Below are 25,694 nucleotides of genomic sequence, written 5' to 3' on the forward strand. Positions count from 1 at the left end.
CTTGAGACATTTCATTCTTAGATTCTTTCTCCCCTAAATGTTGATATACCATTAGCTCTGATTCTCATAGATAAGAGAACTAGAATTTTTTTAATACATAGCTATCCAACTGTCACCATAACACTAATTGAGAAATTTATATTTTTCTCATTATTTATTCTGCTATCATTACCATATATAAAATCCCCAAATATAGTATGTCCATTTTTATCTTATCTTATTCCAGTTATTATTCTTACTTTAATATTATACTTTTGAAAACTGCATTAGTGTTCACCTGGCATGGACATCAGCACTGTCTAATAGAAATATAATGTGAGCCATGTCTGTAAATTCACATTTTCTAATAGTCTTATTAAAAAAAAAAAAAAAGGTAAAAAGAAGCTAAGGACATTAATTTTATGTATATGTTTTACTTAACTCAATATATCTAAAGCCTTTCATATGCAATTGCCTTGAAACACATAATCAAATATAAAAATAATAGCTAATGAGATATCACATGCTATTTTTCATATTAAATATTTGAGATCTAGTATGTTGTTTAAACTGAAAGCAGATCTCAATTCAGATCAGCCACAGTTCAGCTGTTCAACAACCATATGTGACTAGTGGCTACTACATTCAACAGTACAGATACAGACAAGGAAATGCAAAGGAAAACACAGTAAAAGTCTTGACAGAATATCATCTTTCTGACAGATATCGTAAAGAAGGATGTACATTCCAAAACATAAATCAAGCATCTCCGAATGAAGTTACTTCTACTTAATGTTCTTTAAAGCCTAAGTTAACTTCTCTTGAATCTGGCCCAAAAGCATGTAACAAATTTCACAATTGTCTCATTTAGTAATTATCTAGAAAGTTTGTCAGTATTGTTTAATAAAAATATAAATTGCAATTCTGTATTCACTGGGGTGTTGGCTTTGAAATTAATTTTATTCCTCATCATAGGCATCTTCAGCTGCCTGATTTGATTTTTTTTTTCTAAATAACTTAACTTCCTGCACATCTACCATATCAGTCCTCGCCCTCCCACTCCCCCTCTTCCAACTAATCCAATCTCTGCCTGCGGACTAATCCTTTTAAAATAATTGTCAGATAAGGTTACTCTGCTCCAAACCTTCCAAAGCAATCTTGCTCATTCACAGTCAAATACAAAATCTTTATAGTGGCCTGCAGGACCCACAGAGCTGACCTGTTCTTTAACCTTATCTTCTACCACTCCCTGGACCTCTTTTCAACTCTATCCAGACACAGAGGCATTATCACCACTTCTCAGACACAGCACTTAATGTTTCCCCTGGTTAAATGTGTTTCCACAGATCTGCCCATGACTCTGCCCTCTGCTCCTTTAAGTCTTTTCTTGAATGTCCACTTCTCGATAGCTTCTAATCTGGTTAACATTACAGCATCTCTCGTTACCACTCACCCTGGTTCTCTATTTTACTTTTCTTCATACACTTATCACTATCTAAAATAGTCTATTTTTATATTATTGATTGTGTTTGTTGATGTTTCTTCTCCTCTAGAATATAAACTCAAGGAGGGTAGCAGTTACATTCTGTTTGATTTGCTACTATATCCCCAATAGGTAGAATAATTATATAAAACAGTACACAAAATATTTGTCAAACTGATAAATGTTAATTTTTGACTGACATATATATTTAAAATAACATGATAGAAAATTTACACCACAAATATCATATACTTTTTATTTATCAGATTGTTTTGAGAGTCTAAAAAATAAGAATGTATTTTATATAATATTTATAGCCATATTCCAAGGAGCAAAAGCTAAACAAATAAATTAATTAAACATGATTAAACTGAAGACATGCAGTTTCTCAACCCTTTTAACACTTCATTGGTAGATGACAGTGACAGGATGTGAAAAAAATGAGATAAACATATTATGTCTGTTCACAGTTATAATGGAGAGTTAAAACATTCAAAAGCATTAGAAATTTAAACTGACTTTAGAGATTTCTGGGACAAAATTACTATAAAGCAAATGTTGAGTGAAAGAAATCTCAACCTTAAAGTGCTAGAAATTACCTAAGGGTGTTTTCTTTCTTTTTTAACAAGCAATTGTTCATATTTTTGACAATTAAATAAACCACAATTATCACACTGTCTTTCAAAAAGCCTCTGATGTTTTGGAGAAATATGAATTTCTACTGCCTAAGTTTTAAGAATCAGAAAATAATACTACATATAAATTAAAAGCAGTATTCAGAGGATTGAAATAAATGTATCCATAACTAACAACCTGAGAAGTTAAATGTATTTTAGGGGATGTTTATAGAATTTATTAAGAGATGCCTAATGGTAAATATAACATCAATTAAAAATGAGCTGTAATTTTTGAGAACTTACTATATGCTAATCACAATGCTAAGCATGTACATTCCAAAAATTCTGAGAACAAACCTGCTCCTTCTGTGATAGTCTGCATTTAATTAAAGAGAACCCCATACATCTCCAACGGAATTAGCCATCTCTATTAAGAGGGAAAATGGCCATGAAAAGATACCAGGTCCAATTTAGCCCTGTTAGTTTGTAAGGAAGAAGCTTCTTTTCAGCTCTTTGCTGTTGTTGTTGTTTGTTTTAATTTTATTTTATTTGACAGACAGAGATCACAAGCAGGCAGAGAGGCAGGCGGGGTGGGGGGAGTGGAGGGGGGAAGCAGGCTCCCTGCTGAACAGAGCGCCCAATGCAGGGCTCCATCCCAGGACTCTGGGATCAGGACCTGAGCTGGAGGCAGAGGCTTTAACCCACTGAGCCACCCAGGTGCCCTTTGCAGCTGTTTTTAAGGATCCTGATATAGGGAGATTTTACTGGATTATCCAGGTGAGTCCTAAATCCAATCATAGTGTCTTCATAAGAGGCTGAGGGTCATTATATATACATAATAGAGAAGGCAATACGAACATGTAGTCAAAGCTTGGAGTGATTAAGCCATAAGCATAGGAGTGTCACCAGAAGCTAGAAGAAGCCGGACAGAGAATCTGTCCTAGAGTCTCTGGAGTAAATGTAGCCCTATTAATATCTTGATTTTTGCTCAATGAAACTGAAGTTGAACTTCTGGCCTCCAGAACCATGAAGGAATAAATTTCTGTTCTTGTAAATCAGCGAGTTTGTGTCAATTTGTAATGGCAGCCTTAGGAAATTAAGACAGATATTTGTAGGGGAAAGTGGGGTACTGCTGTAACAAATACCTAAAAATGTAGAGTGGCTTTGTAATCAGACAGTGGACTAAGACTTGGAGAAGATTTGAGGTAGAGGATAGAAAAAGTCTAAACTGTCTTGACCAGAATACGAACAGTGGAAGTATGAACGTGATGAAAGCTCAGAAGAAAATGAGAAATGTGCTATTGGAAACTGGTGATAGATAATCCTTGTTATTTAGTAGCAGAAAATTTACCTGAATGTGTCCTATAGCTGTGTGGAAAGCAGGACTTATAAGCAAGGAATTTGGATTTTGAGGAGATTTCTAAGCAAAGTGTTGAAGGTGCAACCTTGTTTCTTCTTGCTGCTTATAGCAAAACACATGGGAAAGAGAGAAATTGAAGAAAGAATTGTTAAGAAAAAAGGAACCAGCACTTAATGCTTTGGGAAATTCTAAGCCTGTTCAGATAGAAAAAGATGCTAAAATTTGGAGATTAGCTGTTAGGATATTGTACTGTGGAGATAAGGCCAACTGTGTGGTGAGAAATATTTTGCTGAAGATAATAGTTTTGTGTCTCATGGATTCACTCAAACTCTCAGCACAAGTCAGGACAGGAAATGGAATTATCTAGAAAAAATCTGTGGAGGACTCTCTTGCTAATGTTCTGAATCCCCATGAGATTAAACAGAGGGACTAATAGGTTTTTGAGAATATTATACTTGCAGAAACACTCCCAGCTTGGAATGAAAGAGACAGAGACAGGACACAATGAAGACTGCCAGAGTTCCAAAATTCTATAAGTAGAAAATATACAGATAACAACTACTCATCTGAAACATGTACAACCCTCAAGAAGTGATGATACATTGACGTCAGAGCCATGGTCCCAAGGAATGGAGTTGCAGGGCCAAAAGCAGATGCCCAAGCCTAGGTACCAGATCATACATGTGGTCCCAGAGGGAATTATTTCTAACCCACAAAACATAATGGGATTTTATCTGTTAGATTTCAAAATTATTTGAGAACGCTGATTTTTTCCCTCCTTATATTTTACCCCTTTTAACATTTGTGGTTCCTGCTCCTAGGCTCCAAGAGAAGCCATACTTTAACTTTTACCAAGGTCAAAATTACTCCAGAAACCTTCAAAGCATGGGGCTCTTATTTCTGCTCCAGGCACATGTTGTATGTCTGCTTTGTTAAAACAAAACACAAAACTAAAAGGAGCATTCAGACATAAAGATAAGAAAAACAAAACAAATCAAAACAACACAAAACAAACAAACAAACAAAACCTTCCTGGTTCCCAGAAGATTAAAGTTAAACAGCCTCGTATACACACTAAAAAATGTAAGATAAAGTCTACAACATTCTGTAATTGCCTTTGTCATGATGGCTTGTAACTCTATGTAAAATATACATATATGTTAACTCTGAACCAAATGTTCCTTCTCTGGGGCATTCTCTTCTATGTGAAGATTATTTATTTTGGGCAGCTGTTCTAACTTAGGCTTGAATAAAATTCTTTTCCTTTCTTTTAAAATTTCAAAAAACGGTTCATTTATTTTGTGTTGACATAGTTCTGCACTGTATTTGGGGACCAAATAGCTAGATTTCTAGTTTCATAGGTCCAAAGATGGGGGTAAAATTTTCCGCAAGATGGAACACAGGTAGAATCGAAATTATGCTGATTTTGTTGATATAAATAATGAGATTTAAAAATTTTGAGTTGGCAATATTTAGATACATTTTGGACTTGTGCTGATGCTGTATCAGGTTGATACTTTTGAAGACACGGGATGAAATCAATGTATTTTATATGTGGATGGATATGAATCTTTGGATTCATAAGATTGAATATGAATTGAATTGAATTGAATATGAATCTTTTGGTTTCATCCCTTTGGAGGCCAGAGGGAAGATTGTGGTAGACTGAAATGTCCCATCAAAAAGATACCTATCTCTGAATCCCTAATTCCATCATTCCCATGCCTGGGGACATCACCTTCTATGGAAAGAGCAAAGACGAAAATTAAAAAAAAAAAAAGCTTTGAAGATGTAATTTGGTTAAGGATGTTGAGTTATGAATTATCTAGCTGAGCCCTAAATCCAGTAAAAGTGTCCCTGTAAAGGGAGGCAGAGGGAGACTTGAAACAGTGAAGAGGATAGGCAATGGAAGGCAAAGATGGAGTAATCAGGCCACAAGCTGAAGAATGTGAGCTGCCACCAGAAACTGGAAGATCCAAGGAGACAATTTTCTCCTGCAACATCTGGACAGAACATTAATACCAATGAAATTTTAAAATACCAATTAAAATTAATACTAATAAAAAGAAAACCCTCTACATGTCAAAATTTGTAAGCCATTGGTAAAACTTATTTGGGAAACTTTATAATTTTTAACACATTTATCAAGAATAAGCAAGATCAGAAACTAAAAATCTGGTTTTTGACACAATTATAGGTATAGTGCAACAGAGCAAATTCAAAGAAAGAAGTTCACAAATTATAAATGTAAGAAGAGGCTTTCCATTCCTCCCAGTTCCACAGACAACCTCATCTTCTGGTGCAGGGCCAGTCGTGTCGCTCAGATACAATGGTGAAGATTAGAGTAAGTAGATTTGTCCATACTGGGCAGCTGGTCACGAGGGCTGCTTTTAACTCTGACAAAGTGAATATTGTTGCCATCAATGACTAAGACTCCTTCATTGACCTCAACAACATGGTCTACATGTCCCAGTATGATTCCACCCAGAGCAAATTCAACAGCACAATCAAGGCTGAGAATAAGAAATTTATCTTCTGGAGTGCCTGGGTGGCTCAGTGGGTTAAGCCTCTGCCTTCGGCTCGGGTCATGATCTCAGGGTCCTGGGATCGAGCCCCACATCGGGCTCTCTGCTCAGCAGGGAGCCTGCTTCCCCCTCTCTCTCTGCCTGCCTCTCTGCCTACTTGTGATCCCTCTCTCTGTGTCAAATAAATAAATAAAATATTTAAAATAAAAAGAAACTTATCTTCTATGGAAATCCCATCTCCATCTTCCAGCGGTGAAATCCCACCATCATTAAATGGGGTGGTGCTGGTTCTGAGTATGTTATGGAGTCCACTGAGTCTTCACCATCATGAAGGGGTTGGGGTTCACTTGAAGGGTGGGACCAAGAGATCATCATTTCTGCCTCTTCTGATGGCCCCATGTTTTTGATGGGTATGAACCAGAAGAAATATGACAACTCCCTCAAGATTATCAGTAATGCCTCCTACACCATCAACTGCTTGCCCTTCTGGCCAAGTTCATCCACAACAACTTTGGTATCATGAAGAGACCCATGACCACAGTCCATGCCATCCAGAAAACCATGGACAGCACCTCTGGGAAGCTGTGGCATGATGGCTGAGGGGTTGACCAGAACATTATCCCTACTTCTATAGGTGCTGCCAAGGCCATAGGCAAAGTCATTCCTGAGCGGAATGGGAAGACCACTGATGTGACTTTCCATGTCCCACCCCCCAGTGTGTCAGTCGTGGATCCAACCTACTACCTGGAGAAAGCTGCCAAATATGATGACATCAAGAAGATGATAACGCAGTTATTGGAGGGCTTCCTCAAGGTCATCTTGGACTACAATGACCAGGTTGTCTCCTGTGACTTTAACAGTGACACCCACTCTTCCATCTTCAATGCTGGGGTTGGCATTACTCTCAATGACCACTTTGTCAAGCTCATTACTGGTATGACAATTTATTTGGCTACAGCAAATAGGTGGTGGGCTAATAGTCCACCCGGCCCTCGAGGAGTAAGAGCCCCCTGGACCTTTAGTCCCAGTGAGAGCAAAAGGAAAAGAGAGGCTCTTAGCTGCTGGAGAGTCCTTGCCCCAACTCATCTCCCAACACACTGAGAATCTCCCAACATCTACAGTTTCCATACCAGACCCCCTAAGGAAGGTAAGGCTTGTGGAGCACTACCTTGTCATGTACCATCAATAAAGTACACTGAGCCTAGCTTAAAAGAGAGAGATGTCAGTAAAATAAGCAAGAACAACACATACTCATGAGAGTTAAAATCTAAAAAGTTAAAAACTAGTTATTTAAAAAGATAATCAAACATCTAGAGTACTGATAAGAAAAAGAAGAGACAAATGTATATAAATTTATTCTGAAATAAAAAGGAGAAATATCTACAGACAAAATTAAATTTTAATACTACTAAAATTGTGTTAAAAATATGAATTTCTACTTCCAGCCACAATGGAGTAAGAATTACTCCAGACCCATTTTTCCATTACCAAAAAAACCTCTAGACAAAATAAATTAAATATTTCCTTTCAAGCACTGAAAAACAGGCATGCAAGTCTATGAAATGGGAAGCTGGAAAATAAGGACAGTAACCCACACCATCACTCTGACTTTTCAGCAATTTCTAGACTGCTAGTGCAGGGTTGGTTAAAAAAGAGAGACCATGTGAATTCATTGATATTAATGAATAAAAGAGCTTAAGGTTAGAGTTCTGGAGTCTGCCAAGGATGGCAGTTGCTGAGTTTCAGAGAGGGAGGGGGCTACTTTACTGCAAAGTAAAAACTCTGTGAGGCCTGGCAAAAGACAGTGATTAGGCTCTCAGTTTAGTAATTTCAAGGGTTCAAACACATTGGTAGACATCTGAGTTACCACTCAGTACTAGGAATCCTCAGCAATCATTCGAGACATTCATTAGAGAGCCATGAGAAGTAACATCCTGGTAATAAAACAGTATTCGAATTATCCCTAGAGTGAAGGCTATTCAAATCCACCCTAATAAATCTTTAAAATACACCCTGAAGGGATCAAACTGATTCCATACTTGGCCATTTGACCAAATAATACTAAACAATCTATTAAAAAAAATAAAGAAAACAACAAAATCCCAACATTCAACAATATGCCAATCACCATAATAATAGTTGAAAAGCTTTATACTCTTATATCAGTAATTAAAGGAACAAGCCACCATTAAGTCTGTAAAGATATAGAGGACTTGAATAACACTATCAACCTACTTGGCCTAATTGATATTTATAGAACACTCTACCCAATAACAGGGAAATACGCATAAAATATTCAGCAAGATAGATTATATGGTGGGCCATAACACAAGCCTAATAAAATGTTAAAAGTTCACATCATACAGAGTCTGCTTTCTGAAAACACTGGAATTGAATTAGAAATCAAAAATGAAAGTATGTATCAAAAAGGAAAGAAATCAAAAAGGAAAGTATAGTGTATCAACTATACCTTGGCAGAAAAAAAAAAAAAAAGTTTGGTAGAATTCACCAGTGGGAGGAGGGAAAGTTGGATAGAAATTAGACATATATAGGAATAAAAGAAATAAAAATAGAGTATATAAAAATTCTTGGGCTATAGCTAAGAGAGTGCTTAGAAGGAAGTTTGAATATTTTATTGCTTAAATTACAAAAATAAAAAAAAATTGAATTAGTGGGGCACGTGGCTGACTCAGTAGGTAAAGCCTCTGCCTTCAGCTCAGGTCATGATCTCAGGGTCCTGGGATCAAGCCTCACATGGGGCTTTCTGCTCAACGGGGAGCCTTCTTCCCCACCCCCCTGCCTGTCTCTCTGCCTACTTGTGATCTCTCTCTCTGTCAAATAGATAAATAAAATCTTCAAAAAAATTTGAAGTTAGTAATCTAAATTTTCATCTTAAAAAGCTAAAAAGTAAATCAAATTAAAGCCAAGTAAGGAAAATGATAATAAAATAAAGAGCAAAAATCAGTTAAACAGAAAATGAATCCAACAATAAATTAAAGAAATCAAAAGATCATTGAAAAGATCAATAATATTAGTTAATGATCACACTCTACTCAGTGTGATCAAGAAAAATCCTAGTATACAAATCTCAAGAATCATGGGGGAAAAAAAGTAGATACCACTATATATCTTAGAAACATGATAAGCATAAAAAAGTAATATCATAACCCAGTTTATGGCAATAAATTGACAATATAAGTCAAATGGACAAATGGACAAATTCTTTGAAAGAAACAAAACACCTAGCTTGTTTAGGAAGAAATAGATATCCTGAATGGCCATATATCTATTAAATAAACTCCATATGCTGTTAAAAATCTCCCTAGAAAGTTAACTCCAGGTTCAAATACCTTTATCAGTGAATTCTACCAATTATTTAAGAATGAAAACAGCATCAATTTTATACAAACTCTTTAGATAAGAAGAGGGAAGACTCACCAACTAATATTATGAAGCTTGCATTTTCCTGTACAAAAACTAATCAAAGAGGATATAAACAAAACAAACCCAAACCAGTTTCTCTCATGAACGCAGAAGCAAAATTCTTTAAAGAATATTGACATGTCCAATATAGCAAAATATAAAAAGTAATATATCATGACAAGGAAGAATTTATTCCAAGAATGTAACGTTATTTTAATATTTTAAGAAATCAATCAATATATTTCTATATATTAAGAAAATAGAGGAGAGGAAAAACACCATAATCATTGCCATTGATTCAGAAAAAGGTATTTGAGAAAATTCAACATTCATTCCTGATTAAAAATTTTCAGTATGATAAAGGAAATTTTATCAATCCGATAAAAGACATTTGCAAAAAACCACAGCCCACTTGATCTTTAATGAGGAAAAGGAAAAGATGTCTCCTCTCACTACTTTTCAAACTTTTACTGGATGTCTTAGCCAATGTAAAAACAGAAAAATATATTAAAAACATATGCAAAGGAAGAAGTGAAATTGTCTTTATTCCTAGACGACACAATCATATACATAGAAAATCCCAAGGATCATAAAAATCTATTAGAATAAATATGTGTGTTTAGCAAAATCAGTGGCACAAAGTCAATAATAGATTATTGGATGCATAAACGTATTTTTCTATTATTTAAAGGAGTATTTAAAAAGAAATAATTAGAGTTAAGTTTAACGAATTAAGTGCAATACCTATACATTGAAAATCACAAAATATTTTTAAGAGAAACTGAAGAGTTAGTAAAGGAAGAGATATGCCATACTTATGGACTGCAATACTGAGTATTATTCTGACCGAGTTATTCCCAGAATAATCTATATGTTCAAGGCAAACGTAATTAAAATTCCTACAAACATTTTTTGGAAGAAATTGATGAAAAGCTAAACCATATAACAATGCAAATGACCTAGACTACCAAAATAATTTTAAAATAATGAGTCAAATTTGGAAGACTTAGTATAAAGCTATGATATGGCATATCTATAGAAATGAAGATCAATGAAACAGAAAACAGTTTTTTAATAATCTAATACAATAACTTGATTTTTGGCAAAAGTGCCTATGTAATTCAACAGAGAAAAAAAATATTCTTTGCACCTACTGGTGTCAAAACAATATGTAAAAGAAAATAAGTCTCAAGTCTTTTATAACATCATGCACAAAAATTGTCTAAATATGAATCATTGACTTAAACATATGAGTCAAAACTTTAAGACTTCTAGAAGAAAGTATTCTGGAGAAAATCTTGAAAACTTTGTGATAAGCAAAACTTTCTTAGGAGATAAAATGCATGAATTACAAAGAGAAAGCTGATAATTTGGAATTCATGAAAATTAAAAACTTTTCAAATAATACAGTTAATTTTGTATATTGAAGAAGAAAATGAAAAGGTAATCAAAGTGCTTGAAGAAAATAATTACACTACCTCTTTCTGACATAGACTTGTATACAGAATACATCAGGAAGTTTTACAATTCAGTAATTAGAGGACAAGCAGCCTAACAAGAAAGGGCAAAATATTTGAATAAACACTACACAAAAGAAGATAGAGAGATCGCCAATAAACACATAAAAAATATTCAACATCTTTAGCCATTGGGAAATGCAAATTCAAATAATAATAAAATAACAATACAGGCCATTAGAATTGAAATTTTTAAAAACTGGACAACTATTGTTTATAATGCAAAGAAACTAAAATTTTCATATACTGCTGAGGGTGGGGGATATAAAATGGTACATCTACTTGGAAAACAACTCGGCAGTTTCTTGAAAGGTTACATACACACTTAGAACACACAACATGCATAAATACCTATATACGTACAACCCAGCAATTCCACTCTGAGTAATTCACCCCAACATAAAAAATGTATACCCAGGGCGCCTGGGTGGCTCAGTGGGTTAAGCCACTGCCTTCGGCTCAGGTCATGATCTCAGGGTCCTGGGATCGAGTCCCGCATCGGGCTCTCTGCTCAGCAGGGAGCCTGCTTCCCCCCCCCTCTGCCTGCCTCTCCATCTGCTTGTGATATCTCTCTGTCAAATAAAAAAAAAAAAAATGTATACCCACACTGTTATGAACCAAATGTGTCCTCTAAAAATTGAGTTGTTAAAGTGCTGATATTTGGAGTTGAGGCCTCTGGGAGATGATGAAGTTAGATGAAGTTCAGATGAGGCTCTAAGGGCGGCTCTCCCATGGTCCAGTGAGTGCACTTATAAGAAGTAGAAGACAGACCGGAGCTACTTCACACCCACACACTTGCACTGAGGAAAGGACAGGTAAGTACACAGGTAAAGGGTGGCTTCTACAAGCCGAAAAGAGGGCACTCACCTAGAACCAAATTTGTCAGTGCCTCGATCTTGGGCTTCCCAACCCACACAACTATGAGAAATCATTTCTGTTGTTTAAGGTACCCCCAGTCTAAGGTATTTTATTTTAGCAGCCTGAGCTAAGATGCATGCAAATTCTTTTGTAATAATGCACATAGCACCTCTATTCTTAATAGCTCCAAATTTTAAAGCCAAAATGTCCATCACCAAGAGGAAGACAAATAGATTGTGCTATACCCATTTAATAGAATACATAGCCATAAAATAAAAGAAGGTACGTTATAACAATGTGGATAAATCTCAAAATTACTGTGTTGAGAGGAAGAAGCCAAATACAAAAGAATACATACTGTATGATACAAATATGAAATTCTAGAAGAGACAAATGGATTTGGTAGTACAGTTCAGTGGTGGCCTGAGGCCTGGGCTGGGGTAGGAGCTGGGAGGGTTTGACAGGCAAACTAGGGCTGGCAGGAGAGAAGGTTTTTGGTTTGAGTTAATCTTGTTTGTGGATGAGTTTATACAGAGTGTGTGTGTGTATTGTGTGTGTGATAACCTATCAAACTACACACTTGAAATGGATGCATTTATTTTATATAAATTGTATCTGAGCGTTAGTATAAAAATCAAAATAAAAATGTTAGAAAACCAATATTAAATGGAAAATACATAAAATGCAAAATTTTTAAATATAAAAGAGTAAGTATAAAAAAGAAAAAGAACAACTAAATAGATTAATAAATAATAAATTGAAATAGTAAGCAAAGACCACCTCATACACCAAAGAGGCCCAGATTTAATTTTATAGGTATAAAATTTTCCTGGAAGTATAAAGGCATATGTAATTTCTTTCTTATAGGAGTTGTGACAGCAAATAGTAAAAGAACAAATGTTACCTAACTTATTCTACGAAACTATGGCCACCTTGATTAGCAAAGTGGATTGGGAAAGTACAAAGAAAATAAATCACAGGCTGACTTTGTTTGGAACCGCAAAAGTAGAAATCCAAAAGAAAATATCAGCTAACTGATTTCCATTATGCCTAACAATAATAATGGAAATAGAAATAAGGGTAGAAGGGGTTTATTATTTGCTCATATTTATAAAGGTGTGGAATGATTAAATGTTGTCCCTAGTATGGGGCTTATCAGCAACTTGGTAGATTGTGGTTCAGTTTCCCCAGGTACAACCTCACCTCTGACTCAGAACAGTAAGGAAGGGCCGGTGTTGCTACAAGCCAGTCTCCCTTTATTCAGCATGTTGTCCACAGCACATGAAGCCTACTGGTAAGTGCTGGACTACTTACTATCCAGTCACGGCCATCATGCTCTTCCAAGCCTTTTTGGTTGCGACTCTCCAGTTATTCTAGGATTCTGTTTATGAGAAAAGGCCACAAAAGTTCTGTGTGCCCATTCAGCTTAGCTCCGACTATGGCTTGACAGACGGCATTTCCCCAGCCTAGTATGTTGTCATTTATCAGTGGTGGGATGGAAATAGAGTATTTGTTGTCTTTCTTGAAGTATGATCAGTTCTCACCACTGTGCTGGCAAAAATGAGTTACCTCATTTCTCACTGCACAGCAACGTACTCATCTCTTCTTTATATGCTCGCCAGGTTCCCTTTCCAGGTGATATAAGCCATGTGTTTCTGTGAGCATTTGTTATTTGTGCTGGATATTGGATCCTTTCTTTGTTTCAAAATATCTGATGTTATCTCTACTATTTTGCATCTTTTTCCTCATTTCTGTACGTGCTGGAGTGAGTGATGGCATAAATCTCCATTTACGACAGTTCTTTCCCAGTCACTCTTGATAGATATGTTGTTATTTATGCACTGGTATTTGTAACTTTATACTTGGGCTACAGAGTGTTTATTCCTCTTATTTAAACTAACTGCTATTTTTCATACTTAGAAATAAAAATATTTATCTACCATCAATAGGTATTTCAATTAAGATTTTTCCCCATCATAAAGATGAATGGAACTGAATAATTTACATTCTTAATCGAGTGTGAGCATTTACCATATAATGATTCAACAATTCTACTCATTTCTCAGTGCTCATCAAGGTAAGTGTACTCTTAATCTCTTTTATCTATTTCATCCATCCCCCCACCCACCTCCTCTCTGGAGACCTCCTTTGTTCTCTGTATGGAAGACTGTTTTTTGCCTCTTTCTTGTTGTTTTGTTTCTTAAATTCCCCATATGAGTGAAATCATATAGGATTTGTTTTTCTCTGTCCATTTCTTAGCATTATACCCTCTAGGTCCATCCATATTGTTGCTAATACAAGATCTCCTTTTCATGATTAATATTCCAGTGTGTGTGTGTGTGTGTGTGTGTGTGTGTGTCTCTGTCTGTGTGTGTATGTGTATGTGTGCAGAGTGTGTGTGTATACACTATTGTTGATCTATGGATGTACTTCGGCTGCTTCTATATCTTGGTTATTGTAAATAATGATGCAATAAGCATACTATTTTCAAAGTTGTGTTTTTGTTTTCCTTGAGTAAATACCCAGTAGTAGAATATTGGATCATCTAGTAATTCTATTTTTAACTTTTTGAGGAACTTTCATACTGTTTCTACAGTGGCTGCATCAGTTTGCATTCCCACCCACAGTGCAAGAAGTTTCCTTTTTCTCGACATCCTCATCAACACCTGTTATTTCTTGTCTTTTTGATCTTAGTCATTCTGACAGGTGAAGCTGATATCTCATTATAGTTTTAATTTACATTTCCCTGATAATTAGTGATATTGAGCATCTTCTCATGTGTCTGTTGGCCATCTTTCAAAAAATGCCTATTCAGGTCCTCTGCCCATTTTTAATTGGATTATTATTATTAGTTGTTGTTGTTGTTTGCTCTTGAGTTGTGTAAGTTCTTTATGTAATCTGGATATTAGCCCCTTATCAGATATATCATTTTAAAATATCTTCTATTAAGTGTTGTGTGTTTTTGTTTGGTTGATGGTTTGTTCCTTTGCTGTGTGGAAGCCTTTTATTTTGGTATAGTCAGAACAGTTTTGTTTTTGTTTCCCTTGCCTGACAAAACATTTCTAGAAAAACATTTCTACAGCCAGTGTCAAAGAAATTACTGCCTATGTTTTCTTCTAGGAGTTTTATGGTTTCAGATCTCAATATTTAAATCTTTAATCCATTTTGAGTTTATTTTTGTATGTGATGTAAGAAAGCGATCCAGTTTCATTTTTTGCATGTTACTCTCCAGTTTTCCTGGGACCATAAATTGAAGAGACTATCTTTTCTCCTTTACATATTCTTTCCTCATTTGTCATAGATTAATTGACTGGGTTTATTTCTGGGTTCTCTTTTCTGTACTGTTCTATCAATCAATATGTCTATTTTTATGCCATTACCACACTGTTCTGATTACCATAGCTTTGTGGTATATCTTGAAATCTGGAATTATGATACCTCCAGCTTTGTTCTTCTCTTTCAATATTGCTTTGGCTGCTTGGGTCCTGGGTTCTACACAAATTTTATTTTTATTTATTCTAGTTCTGTGAAAATGTTGTTATCCTAGTTCTGTGAAAATGTTGGTATTTTGACAAGGATTTTATTAAATCTGTGGATTGCTTTTTTATTCTAGTTTTAAACTTGTGTGGACTAGAAACATATGAGAAGACACTCTGGAAATCTTTTCTTTGATTTACTCCTTTTGCTATTTCACAGGTTTATTCATCCATACAAATCTTAGTCACAGAGAATATGTTGCATAGCAAGTAACATACACACTTCTGTATGTAAAATATTTATATATAATAATCTTTAATATTCTTAAGAGTTTACGTAAATAAAAAAACATAATTATAAAATAATTTGTAAAAGTCAAAATTTTTCAAAAGTGGTAACTCAATATACTGTTCCGTTCCTCATTAATGAAAGAATATAATTTATATACTATCTTATTAATACTATATCTAAAGAAAACTATTCTTTTACTCCTTGAAATTCTTCAGATTAAAGGCACTCTAAAGGAAATTTTAAAAACTAAAGACAATACTGTTATGCTGAAAATAAATAAAAAATAAATTTAAAAAAAAAAAAACTAAAGACAATATATCAATATATATGAATACTTTAAAACTATTTTTTAAAAAATCTTCTATGCCTAAGTCTTCATTTTCTAGAAAGAATGTTGAATTCTTAATGTTTGCTGTAATATATTAAACCATTGGGAATTAGCATTTTTCTGTAAATTCTTGCTCTCTTTTAATTGTCTAGCAATTCATTGTTTTAAGATTTCAAATACATGCCTATTAATTTTGTAGCTATTATTTTTTAAATACCATATTTTGAAGTAATAGTATTTTTTTAATACAACTATAGGGTGTGACTAATAAATCAAGTTTTTAGTTGTACTTTATAATAGTCCATTGGATGTATATTTATTATTTGAGGATAAATAGCAAACACAATATAAATATTTCAAGATTAGAATTGCCCTAGAAACTCTAAACATATTCAAAAAAATATAAGTTGTGTTAAACAATGAAATATTTGTGAAGTACATAATAAAATATAATTACACATAATAAAAACCTCCTGAGGGAAATAATATAAACTCTATTGAAAACATTTATGGAGTGTGGTGCAAAAATAATGAATACTGTTATGCTGGAAATAAAAAAAAATAAATAAATGGCAAAAAAAAAAAAACCATTTATGGAAATAGTAATAACAAATGTACATCTACAATTTAATATTAACCTTAATATTAACCTGATATTACATATTTTGTATTCCCCTTAGACCCTGGAAATATTCCTTTTCTGCAGGTTACCACACTGTAGAATGTTTCTTTGTTTTCAACCATCTCACTTCAATAAGCCAAGGATTCAATTCATATAAGAATGTACATTGTATATCTGTCTTAATAACAATTCAGTGCTTCCTTTTTGAATATTTATTATCAGAGAATAATACCTTCTGCATCAGAAATCAGGAACTTGATGTGAAGCTTACCTGCCTTCAAAATTTCAAAATACCGTCATCTCGTTATACCTTACAGACAAAAGAAAGGATGGCATATCTTCCTAATGCATTAAGGCAAAGATCATAAGGTTGAGGGACAGAGGTCTTGGATTTGAGCCTGGATATGGCCTTTATTGACTGCTGATGTCATCTGGTTTCTCTTGACTTCTACCTCTTTCTCCCAGGAGAAGGAATGCACAAATGAAATGTACTTGGAAAACGTAAATCATCACCCATGTATTGATTGTTATCTTAACCAGGAACACCTCAATGATGAGTCAGGACTGATTGATTTGTCCTCAAATTCAAACTGATGGTAAGCAATGTGACATTTTCTCTTTGATTTCCTATTAGTTAAGATCCATCAAGTTAATAGAAGCATTTAGTATGAGCCACCTGGTCACAAAGGAAGTTGAAGAAAAGGAAATCGAACACCACCTTTGGTGGTGCCTGTGACATTAGAGAGCAGAACTGGTTGGCAGGAGGTGACACCAAGGAGGTACTGTGAGAAATTCATCCAAATCACAGTAAGGAAAAATGCCCTGTTTTTTTCTTCTTCCCACCCTCCAGTGTTCTGCCATGGACTTCACTGGCATTTGGCAAAAACCAGCCTGGGAACAAAGGTGTGTAGCACTCAGTATTCTGTGATAAAGATCAGGGTGGAGATAGGAATGAATCTGTAAGCAGAGAGGCAAGTGATCCACAGGTCGGAGCTTATCTCAAGGCTGGTGTTTTCTCAGACAATAGGCATTTCCAGAAGGAAAGACATGTTTACCAAAACAATACGGATAAAATGCCTTCCCTCCATCACAAATTTACCTAGTACTTGATCTATTAAACCATGAACACTATGCCCAACTCCAAAATTTTGCTTCAATGGAATGAAAATAATGTTTTCAGAAGAGGAAAATAAGAAGAACTGATTAAAACAGTAATGATCCTTCCCTTCTACCCTGATATCCCTTTCCCTTTGCCTTTGCAGGAGGAGAGCCTGCATCCAAGTTCAGCTTCCTCTTTCAGGAGGGACTTAGTCATGATCTCTAGGCATGGCCATCAGACATTCCCAAAGTCGATAAATATCTGTCATACTAAACCAGTTAGTTGGCTTGGCACCAGGAAGATTCTAAATTCATTCCATTAGCCCCTCCCCGCACAACACACACAAGTTTGCTTTCATGTTTGTTGCATCAGAATAAAAAAAGATGGGAATATATTAGTTTCCTGTGGCTGCTGTCATAACGTACCATAGACTGTGTAGTGTGAAATACAAAAAATTTACTCCCTCACTGTTCATGGAACTCAGAAGTGTGAAATCAAGGTCTTGGCAAAGCTGTATTTTCTCTGAAAGCTCTAGAGGAGAATCTTTCCTTCCCTCTTCCAGATTTTGGTGCTGCCGGAATTCCTTGGCTTCTGAGGTTTGTGGCCACATCACTCCAGTCTCTGCCATGGTCTTCGACATTGCTTTCCCCTCTTCTGCCTGTGTGTCCTCTTCTGTTTGTCTCAAATTTCCCTCTACTTTTTTATTATAAGGATACTTTTTTCCTTTCCTTTTCTTTTCTTTCTTTCTTTCTTTTTTTTTTTTTTTTTTTTTTTTTAGATTTTATTTATTTATTTGTCAGAGAGAGAGAGAGAGAGCACACAAGCAGGAAAAGCAGGAGGCAGAGGTAGAAGCAGACTCCCGGCTGAGGAGGGAGCCCAATGCAAGACTCCATCCCAGAACCCCAGGATCATGACCTGAGCTGAAGGCAGATGTTTAACGACTGAGCCACTCAGGCAACTCTATTTTAAGGATACTTGTTATTGAATTTAGAGTCCACTCTCATAGTCCAGGGTTATCTTATCTCAAGATCCTTAACTTAATCAGAAAAGATTTTTTTTCTTTTTCAAATATGGTAACATTTGTGAGTTCTAAGGATTTAACCTGGATATCGCTTGGAAGGCTACTTTTGTTTTTTGTTTTGTTATTGTTGTTGTTTTGTTTTTTTTTAACTACCATAGTGAGAAAAAGATCCTTGCATTGCATTGCCCTGGGGTATAGAGTCACACTGGAGGCCCAGCAAGGCCCAACTTTCCAGAAATGTTTCTGCAGGAAAATGAGAAAATCAAAAGGAATTGTACCTTCTCTTTTCTTGTTGACCTTTAGCCTATATGAAATTCCAAGTCCTTTTTCACAGTAAAGCTTATTTCTTTAATGAAACTACATGTTGTTTAGTGTCCTAGAATTCAAATTATAGGAAGTACATTGATTGCTATTTTGGCAAATGATCTAAAATTATTATTCCTTCATTGTTTCTAATATTGAAAAGTCTTGGGGTTCTTGGGTGGCTCAGTTGGTTGAACATGGACCTTCAGCTGAGGTCATGATCTCAGGAACCTGGGATCAAGCCCTGCATGGAGCTCCCTGCTTGGTGGAGAGTCTGCTTCTCCCTCTCACTCTGCCCTTCCTGCTTGTGCTCTCTCTCTCTAATAAATAAATGAAATCTTAAAAAAAAAAAAGAAAAGAAAAGAAAAGTCTTATTACTTCCACTCTACTCCATGAGCCTAGCAGAAAATGTTACAGGCCTCATTGTCACCACTGCAAAAAAGCTTGCTATGATGGAAGCATAACCTGTCTCTCAATATAGCCACATACAGTTATTTTTATATATAGGCTATATGCAACATAGAAAACAGAAATTTAAGCAAAGAAATTAATAATTAATCATATCAAGATTATTCAAAATTATTTAAATGAACAAAGATTTGAAAGAAAATTTCTCAGAAGTATGCTAAATGTTAATTATAAAACATGTTTTTGGGGTGCCTGGATGACTCAGTAGGTTAAGTATGTGACTCTTGGTTTTGGCCCAGGTCATGATCTCAGAGTACTGGGATCGAGCCTGGCCTCAGGCTCCACACTCAGCCAGGAATCTGCTTGAGGATTCTCCCTCCCTCCTCTGCCCCTCCCCCAACTTGTGTTTGCTCACGCTCTCTGAAGTAAATAAATAAATCTTTGAAAAAAGTTTTATTATAAATTGTTTTATTATTGAATGAAAGAGGCTATATTTTAATAAAAAGAGTGATCAACATGGAAGATATAGTAGACGAGAAGCATTTCATTATTTAGATTGAGATTAGCAATCTATTCAAGATAACTATTTTTACATAAGAGCCCATGGAAGAGTTTTGAAATTCCAAAATGGTTAAAATAATCAATAGAAGGCAATATTTTACAACACATGAACATTTTAGGAAATTCAAACTTTACTGCCAAAAATAAGTTTCACTGAATACAACTACACCCTATGGTACACCTGTGGCTGCTCACATGCTCCAACAAGAGTTGAGTTGTTGTGACAGAGATGATACAGGCTACAGAGCCCAAAATATTAACTACCTGGCCCTTTAAAGGAAAGTTTATCCAACACCCAGGGTAGATGATTAAACATACAAACAAAATCCTCTGAACAAAATATATCACATATCCTAATTGTTATAATCTCTGTCCCCTTACTATTTCTCTCTCTCTCTCTTTCTCCCTTCCTCCCTCTTTCTCTTGCTGTTTGAATTACTTCTAAGCCTTTAATGACTCATTAATTACTTTAGGAAAACATTTAAATTCCAGGCCACAACTTCAAAACTCCTAAATCTAGCACTAACCAAATTATCCCAGTAGTACCTCCTATGTCCATAAACAGCAAAATCCTGACAAGTTTTCCTCAACTCATCATCCTCACAAATCTGGAGGGTTTGCCATCTTATTCCTGCTCCTCAAGGAAAGCCTACCCTCTGCACTCAGTCCTGGATTCAAAATCTTCCCTTTCTATCAAACCACTGTATTTCACTCTAGGACAGAGTACATCTCTCCTCTTCTTTTTTTTTTTTTAACACTTTCCATTGATGACATCCCACCATGTATCATACTTGGTCCATTTTTTTTCTTTTTGCATTAAGGACCCCAAATGTTAAGTAATATTTCCTCACTTTTATAATATCTACTCCTAATATACAAATTACTGCATCTCTCTCCTATAATTGAGGGCTACTTCTCCTATGACTTGGATTCTTTAACTACTCCTCACAGTGTTTTTCAAGTTCTAAGTACTTGATTTCTTTTTATTGTATCTAGCATTTTCTGACACAAAACCAGTGATATAGAAATCCATCCATATTTAAAAAACAATGATTATATGAACCATACATTTATGTTTTATTTTCTTTGTTTTAAAGACTTCATTTTTTTTTTTTTATTTGACAGAGAGAGAGAGACCACGCATGCATACACAAGCATCAGAACAGTAGGCAGAGGGAGAGGGAGAAGCAGGTTCCCACTGAGCAGAGAGCCCCACATGGGGCTCATTCCCAGGACCCTGGAATCATGACCTAAGCTGAAGGCAGACACTTAATTGACTGAGCCATGCAGGCGCCCTATATTTTTGTGTTAAATTTATGAAAAACCTATGAGAACAGAAAACGGAGGGAAGAAGGGGAGACAGAGAGAGGAACAAGGCCTTCGGAAGCAACACCAGATTATACCAACAAAGCCCCTGGTCTGACATCTGCGTTCCAGCCCCAGTATCCAGATCTCTGCTGAATGAAATGGTAGAATCAGTGCTGTGGCCATCTGTACCAATCCACTGAACACTAATGTTCTTGCTGCAGCTGATAGTTGAGACCTCTGCAGCACGATAAAGTGCCTGGAAATTCTATTTGCCATTTTGTGGAAAGGGGTAGGAAATATTGATCAAGGCTATAACATAAGAGCTCATTCAATTCAGAGCAATACAGATACATTAAGACAACAAATATTTTCAACTAAAGAATAAAGGGGTTGGTTGTGCATCTGATATGCATAATTATGAACAGTTGCTACCTTCCTAATTGGATGACTGGGAAAAGCTTTTTAGCTGTAGGCATTCAACTGCCAGGGTCAAAATTGTTCACTGTGTACACTGGTGTCTGATGAACTGTCTTCATACCCACAGCTTTTGCCATGTCTGAAAGTATTCACCTTTAGACTTGCAATAAAAAAAGCCAACCAGCCTTAATTTACATTATGATGAGAAATGGGAAAGGAGCGTGTTGTTAGTAAATGAGAAATATAACTTTTTCCTTAAAACCTGTGACAAATTCAAATTAGCTAAATCACAAAAAAGGTCATCTTGTGTTATTTCCTGAAGCCACAAGTCTCTGAATTTTTATCTACTAATTTATACATAGTTTATACAAAAATGCTGACTTAATTTTGGTTCCAATGAATTTGGAGTTATGTATATTTGCACAAAAATATTATATTTAATTCAGGATACAGGGCTGTCAGAATAGTATGTAAGCTGATAAAAATAGATTCTGGCATCATTGAAGCAACAACAGCCAAAGGAGCAACTGCCTTTGGAAATTGGAACAAGACTAGTGATCCAGGGAGAGCACTGGTATTTTCATGGTCCTGTGGAACTGGTCTTCATTTTATCTGAAATTATCTGGATACTCCTAGTCCATTTCACACAGTCCACTGTACAGCATATAGATGCCTATGTCAGCCATCCACATTGTTTTTTTTTTTTTTAAATAGAAACTTTCTATAACAAAGTAGATTTTATCCAAAAAATAGCTGTCATACAGTAGGGAAAAATGCAACTTTCAGAGTAGGATGAAGGAGGCATTTCTTCCAATGCACTGCTATACTGCTAAAAAACTAGGTTAAGATTTAGCTTACCTCTCAGATAATACACTGCAGCAAAATCAGCAGGGAATTTATGTCTGCCAGGGAATAGTTATAGTGACAGATATAGATACTGCAATCTGGTTTCTTTCTAATTGTTCTGTCATTCAAAACATTTGTGTGAAGATTAAGGAAAAAAAAAAAAAGATGATACTTAAGTATGGGTAAGGCTGAGATATAAAGTGAAAAGCATCCTTATCCCCCAGGTGCCTGTTTCCTACATTCTTGCCTTTGTGTCTATGAATTTCAATATTTGTTAAGTACAACTCTGTTGTGCTATAATAAGAGTCTTTCAAAATACAACAGACTAGAACATGAGTCGAGCCTCCATGTTTTATGATGCTATTTCCCCAGGCAGCCCAGCTTACTGCACCTCATCTCGCCCCAGTGTTAGCATTAGAGGGAAATACTAAGAGTTCCATCATTGCCTGAAAGGTGAAATACACCTTTGAAGGCTTCACAGAGACTAGGAATGGAAATATTATAAAAATGTCACCAGAGAATTAAAAACATTCCATATTTGTATTTCAGGTTTAAGAGTAAATGCCTGAAAGGCTGTTCTAATACTAAGTTTCAACAAAACATTATCAGGCAATGGCTTTAGATATAATGTGGCAAGATTATTTTTCTAATTATAATTTGTTAAGCAAAAAACATGCAACATATAAATATAACAGCAAAAGAATATAGCTAAATCTAAAACTAAATTATTAGAGTAAGTTCTTCATTATTTGATATCCTACTAAATACAATTTTTTATGAAAGCATGTGTACTAAAGCCCTATGTGAGAGCAGTAAAACAGCATGCGTAATTGGTCTCCTGCATCAGTATCTTAAAGCTATTAAAATTAGCATGTATTTTTCAATTTCATTTAAAACTTCAAAGTCTCAAAGTCTCAAAATTAAAACAACATTTTCTGCCATACTGTAAGGACCATGAGGGTGTGTGTGTGTGTGTGTGTGTGTGTGTGTGTGTATTTTTTTGTATTTGCTACTAATAAAGATGATTTCCCAAAGCAGTTCATGAGAGAAAATAAGTGCCCGGAAAAGTCTTTAAATAAATAAAATAGTAATTATTTCCAGAAGTAACACTAACAAAAAGCATTTTTAAAATTTATGTGCTTGACAACTTTTTGGTTTTTGCAATTTATAAAAAAAAATTCTGGAAGTTTCTTTTAAGTGATTTTATTGTTGGTTCTATTTCAAAGTATCACACTGATCTTTAAATTGGCAATTTGCTGTTGTGGGTTGAATCGCATCCCCCTCAAATTTACAAGTTGAAGTCTTAACCTTCTGCACCTCAGAATGCGACCTTATTTGGAGATAGGGTCTTCACAGAAGCAATCAAGTTAAAATGTCATTAGGGTGAGCTTTAATCTAGTATGGCTGGTTTCCTTCATAAAGGATAGAAACACACATAGAGAGAATACCATGTGAAAATGAAAGCAGAAACCAGGGTGATGTTTCTATAGCCAAGAGACATGAAGCATTACCAGTAAGCCACCAGAAGCTGGGGGATAGGCATGGAACAAAGTCTCCCTCAGAGCCCTTAGAAGGAAGGAACCCTCCAACATCTTGACTTTGCACTTCTAGCCTCAGGAACCAAGAAAATAAATTTCTGTTATGTAAGCCACCCAGTTTGTGATACTTTGTTACAGCAGCCCTGGAAAACTAATACTGATATTAGCAAACCATTAATGTGCATTAGGTTCGTTTGGTAATTCTTTCTCAGGAAATACAATAATTATTATTTTTTAAAAGACCTCTTTTTAAAAAGATTTTATGTATTTATTTATTTGAGACAGAAAGGGGGTGAGAGAGACAAAAGGAGCCGGGCAGCAGCAGAGGGAGAGGGGGAAGCAGGCTCCTCACTGGCAGGGAGCCCGTTGTGGGGTTGATCCCAGGACCCTGAGCCAAAGACAGAGGCTTAACTGACTGAGCCCCCAGGGGCCTGGAAATACAATTATTATTCATAGCATGCCATGAATATTATATCATTTAATAAGAAAATATGTTATATTTATGTATTTATATATTTTATATATTATATATTAATATCTTTTATTTTATATATATTATATTTCCTTATAAAATACATTGAGTAAGAAGAAAATATATTTTACTTAAAAACACTATTATTCTTATTTAAAAAAAAACTTCACAAATTAGCTTTTCTTCCACATTTGAAAGAGATGTTTTTCAAACCCTAAAAAGTTTTCAATTAATTTTTCAAGAACTATCATGAATAATAACAATATTTTGCAGTTTTCAATGAAGATAGCTTTTATAACATTTATATGTTATAAAATAAATATGAAAATAACTATATCTTATATTTATAAAGTATTTTATGATTAAAATTAAGTCCTTTAATCCTCACGACTCTATGAGGCACTATCTTAGGCATTATTTTTGCAAATTTGATCACATGTCAAATTGACCAATACCTGGAAGTACTAGACAGTAGACTGTTGAATGGGACAGAGTTTTGAAAGAAGGGAAAATGTAATACAATTTTTTTTATGTGATTATTATTATTATATATTACTATTGCATGTAAGTACCATATGAAAATAAATCGCCCTAGTACTTTAAGTCAAACCCCTCCCTAAAGTCCTTTAATGAGACTTGGCAGAGATATGTGTCTTCAACTCTAGCTTTGTTTAAATTTTAAACTCTTCAAATTAACTACAATTGGAAAATGTTTGCTTACTTTGCTCAAAGTTCTCGCAAGCTCAGCAAATCTTTTTAAAACACAGACTCAACTTTCTACCTTCCTTTCTGTCTCTGCTACACAGTACTTCAATAATGTTACTTAATCTTTTAAAACATCTCATTTTAACTACTCATTATATGTGTGTGTGTGTGTTAGATATCTTACCCATGCTAAGTAAAATTTGCCTACACATCTATAACTGTGATTATTCATAACTTAAAAGTCAAATCCAGGTCATATAACTTAACCTTGAGTTAGAGTATGTTTAAAATAAATGACTATTCACTTATAAAGTTGAAGAATTAAAGTACATGTTTTCAGAAATTTTATTTTTAAATAGTTTGTTATTTTTGCAATTACTCTTCCTTTGTCATTGATAACTTTGAAAAATATTTCAGAATATTATGAGAGGTCACCTCTCATAGTTAATAATAAGTATATACTGGTCAAAGTATTAACTAAAGAGTTGAAGCTATTGCTCATATTTGCCTTTTAAGTGGTCTTATTTTATACTTAA

The 25,694-nt window shown here is 35.0% G+C and overlaps 1 non-coding gene and 1 pseudogene across 1 annotated transcript; one reads left to right on the forward strand and one right to left on the reverse strand.

Annotated features, from left to right (window-relative positions):
* The first annotated feature begins 5,768 nt into the window (after positions 1–5,768).
* Positions 5,769–6,929, forward strand: LOC116590847 (annotated as a pseudogene).
* Positions 6,930–19,309: 12,380 nt separating this feature from the next.
* On the reverse strand, positions 19,310–19,413 carry LOC116581781. The gene has a single exon (XR_004282226.1). It is a non-coding gene; the product is annotated as a small nucleolar RNA SNORA1 (small nucleolar RNA).
* Positions 19,414–25,694: the final 6,281 nt, after the last annotated feature.

Source organism: Mustela erminea, chromosome 1 (genome assembly GCF_009829155.1).
Source record: "Mustela erminea isolate mMusErm1 chromosome 1, mMusErm1.Pri, whole genome shotgun sequence".
NCBI lineage: Eukaryota > Metazoa > Chordata > Mammalia > Carnivora > Mustelidae > Mustela > Mustela erminea.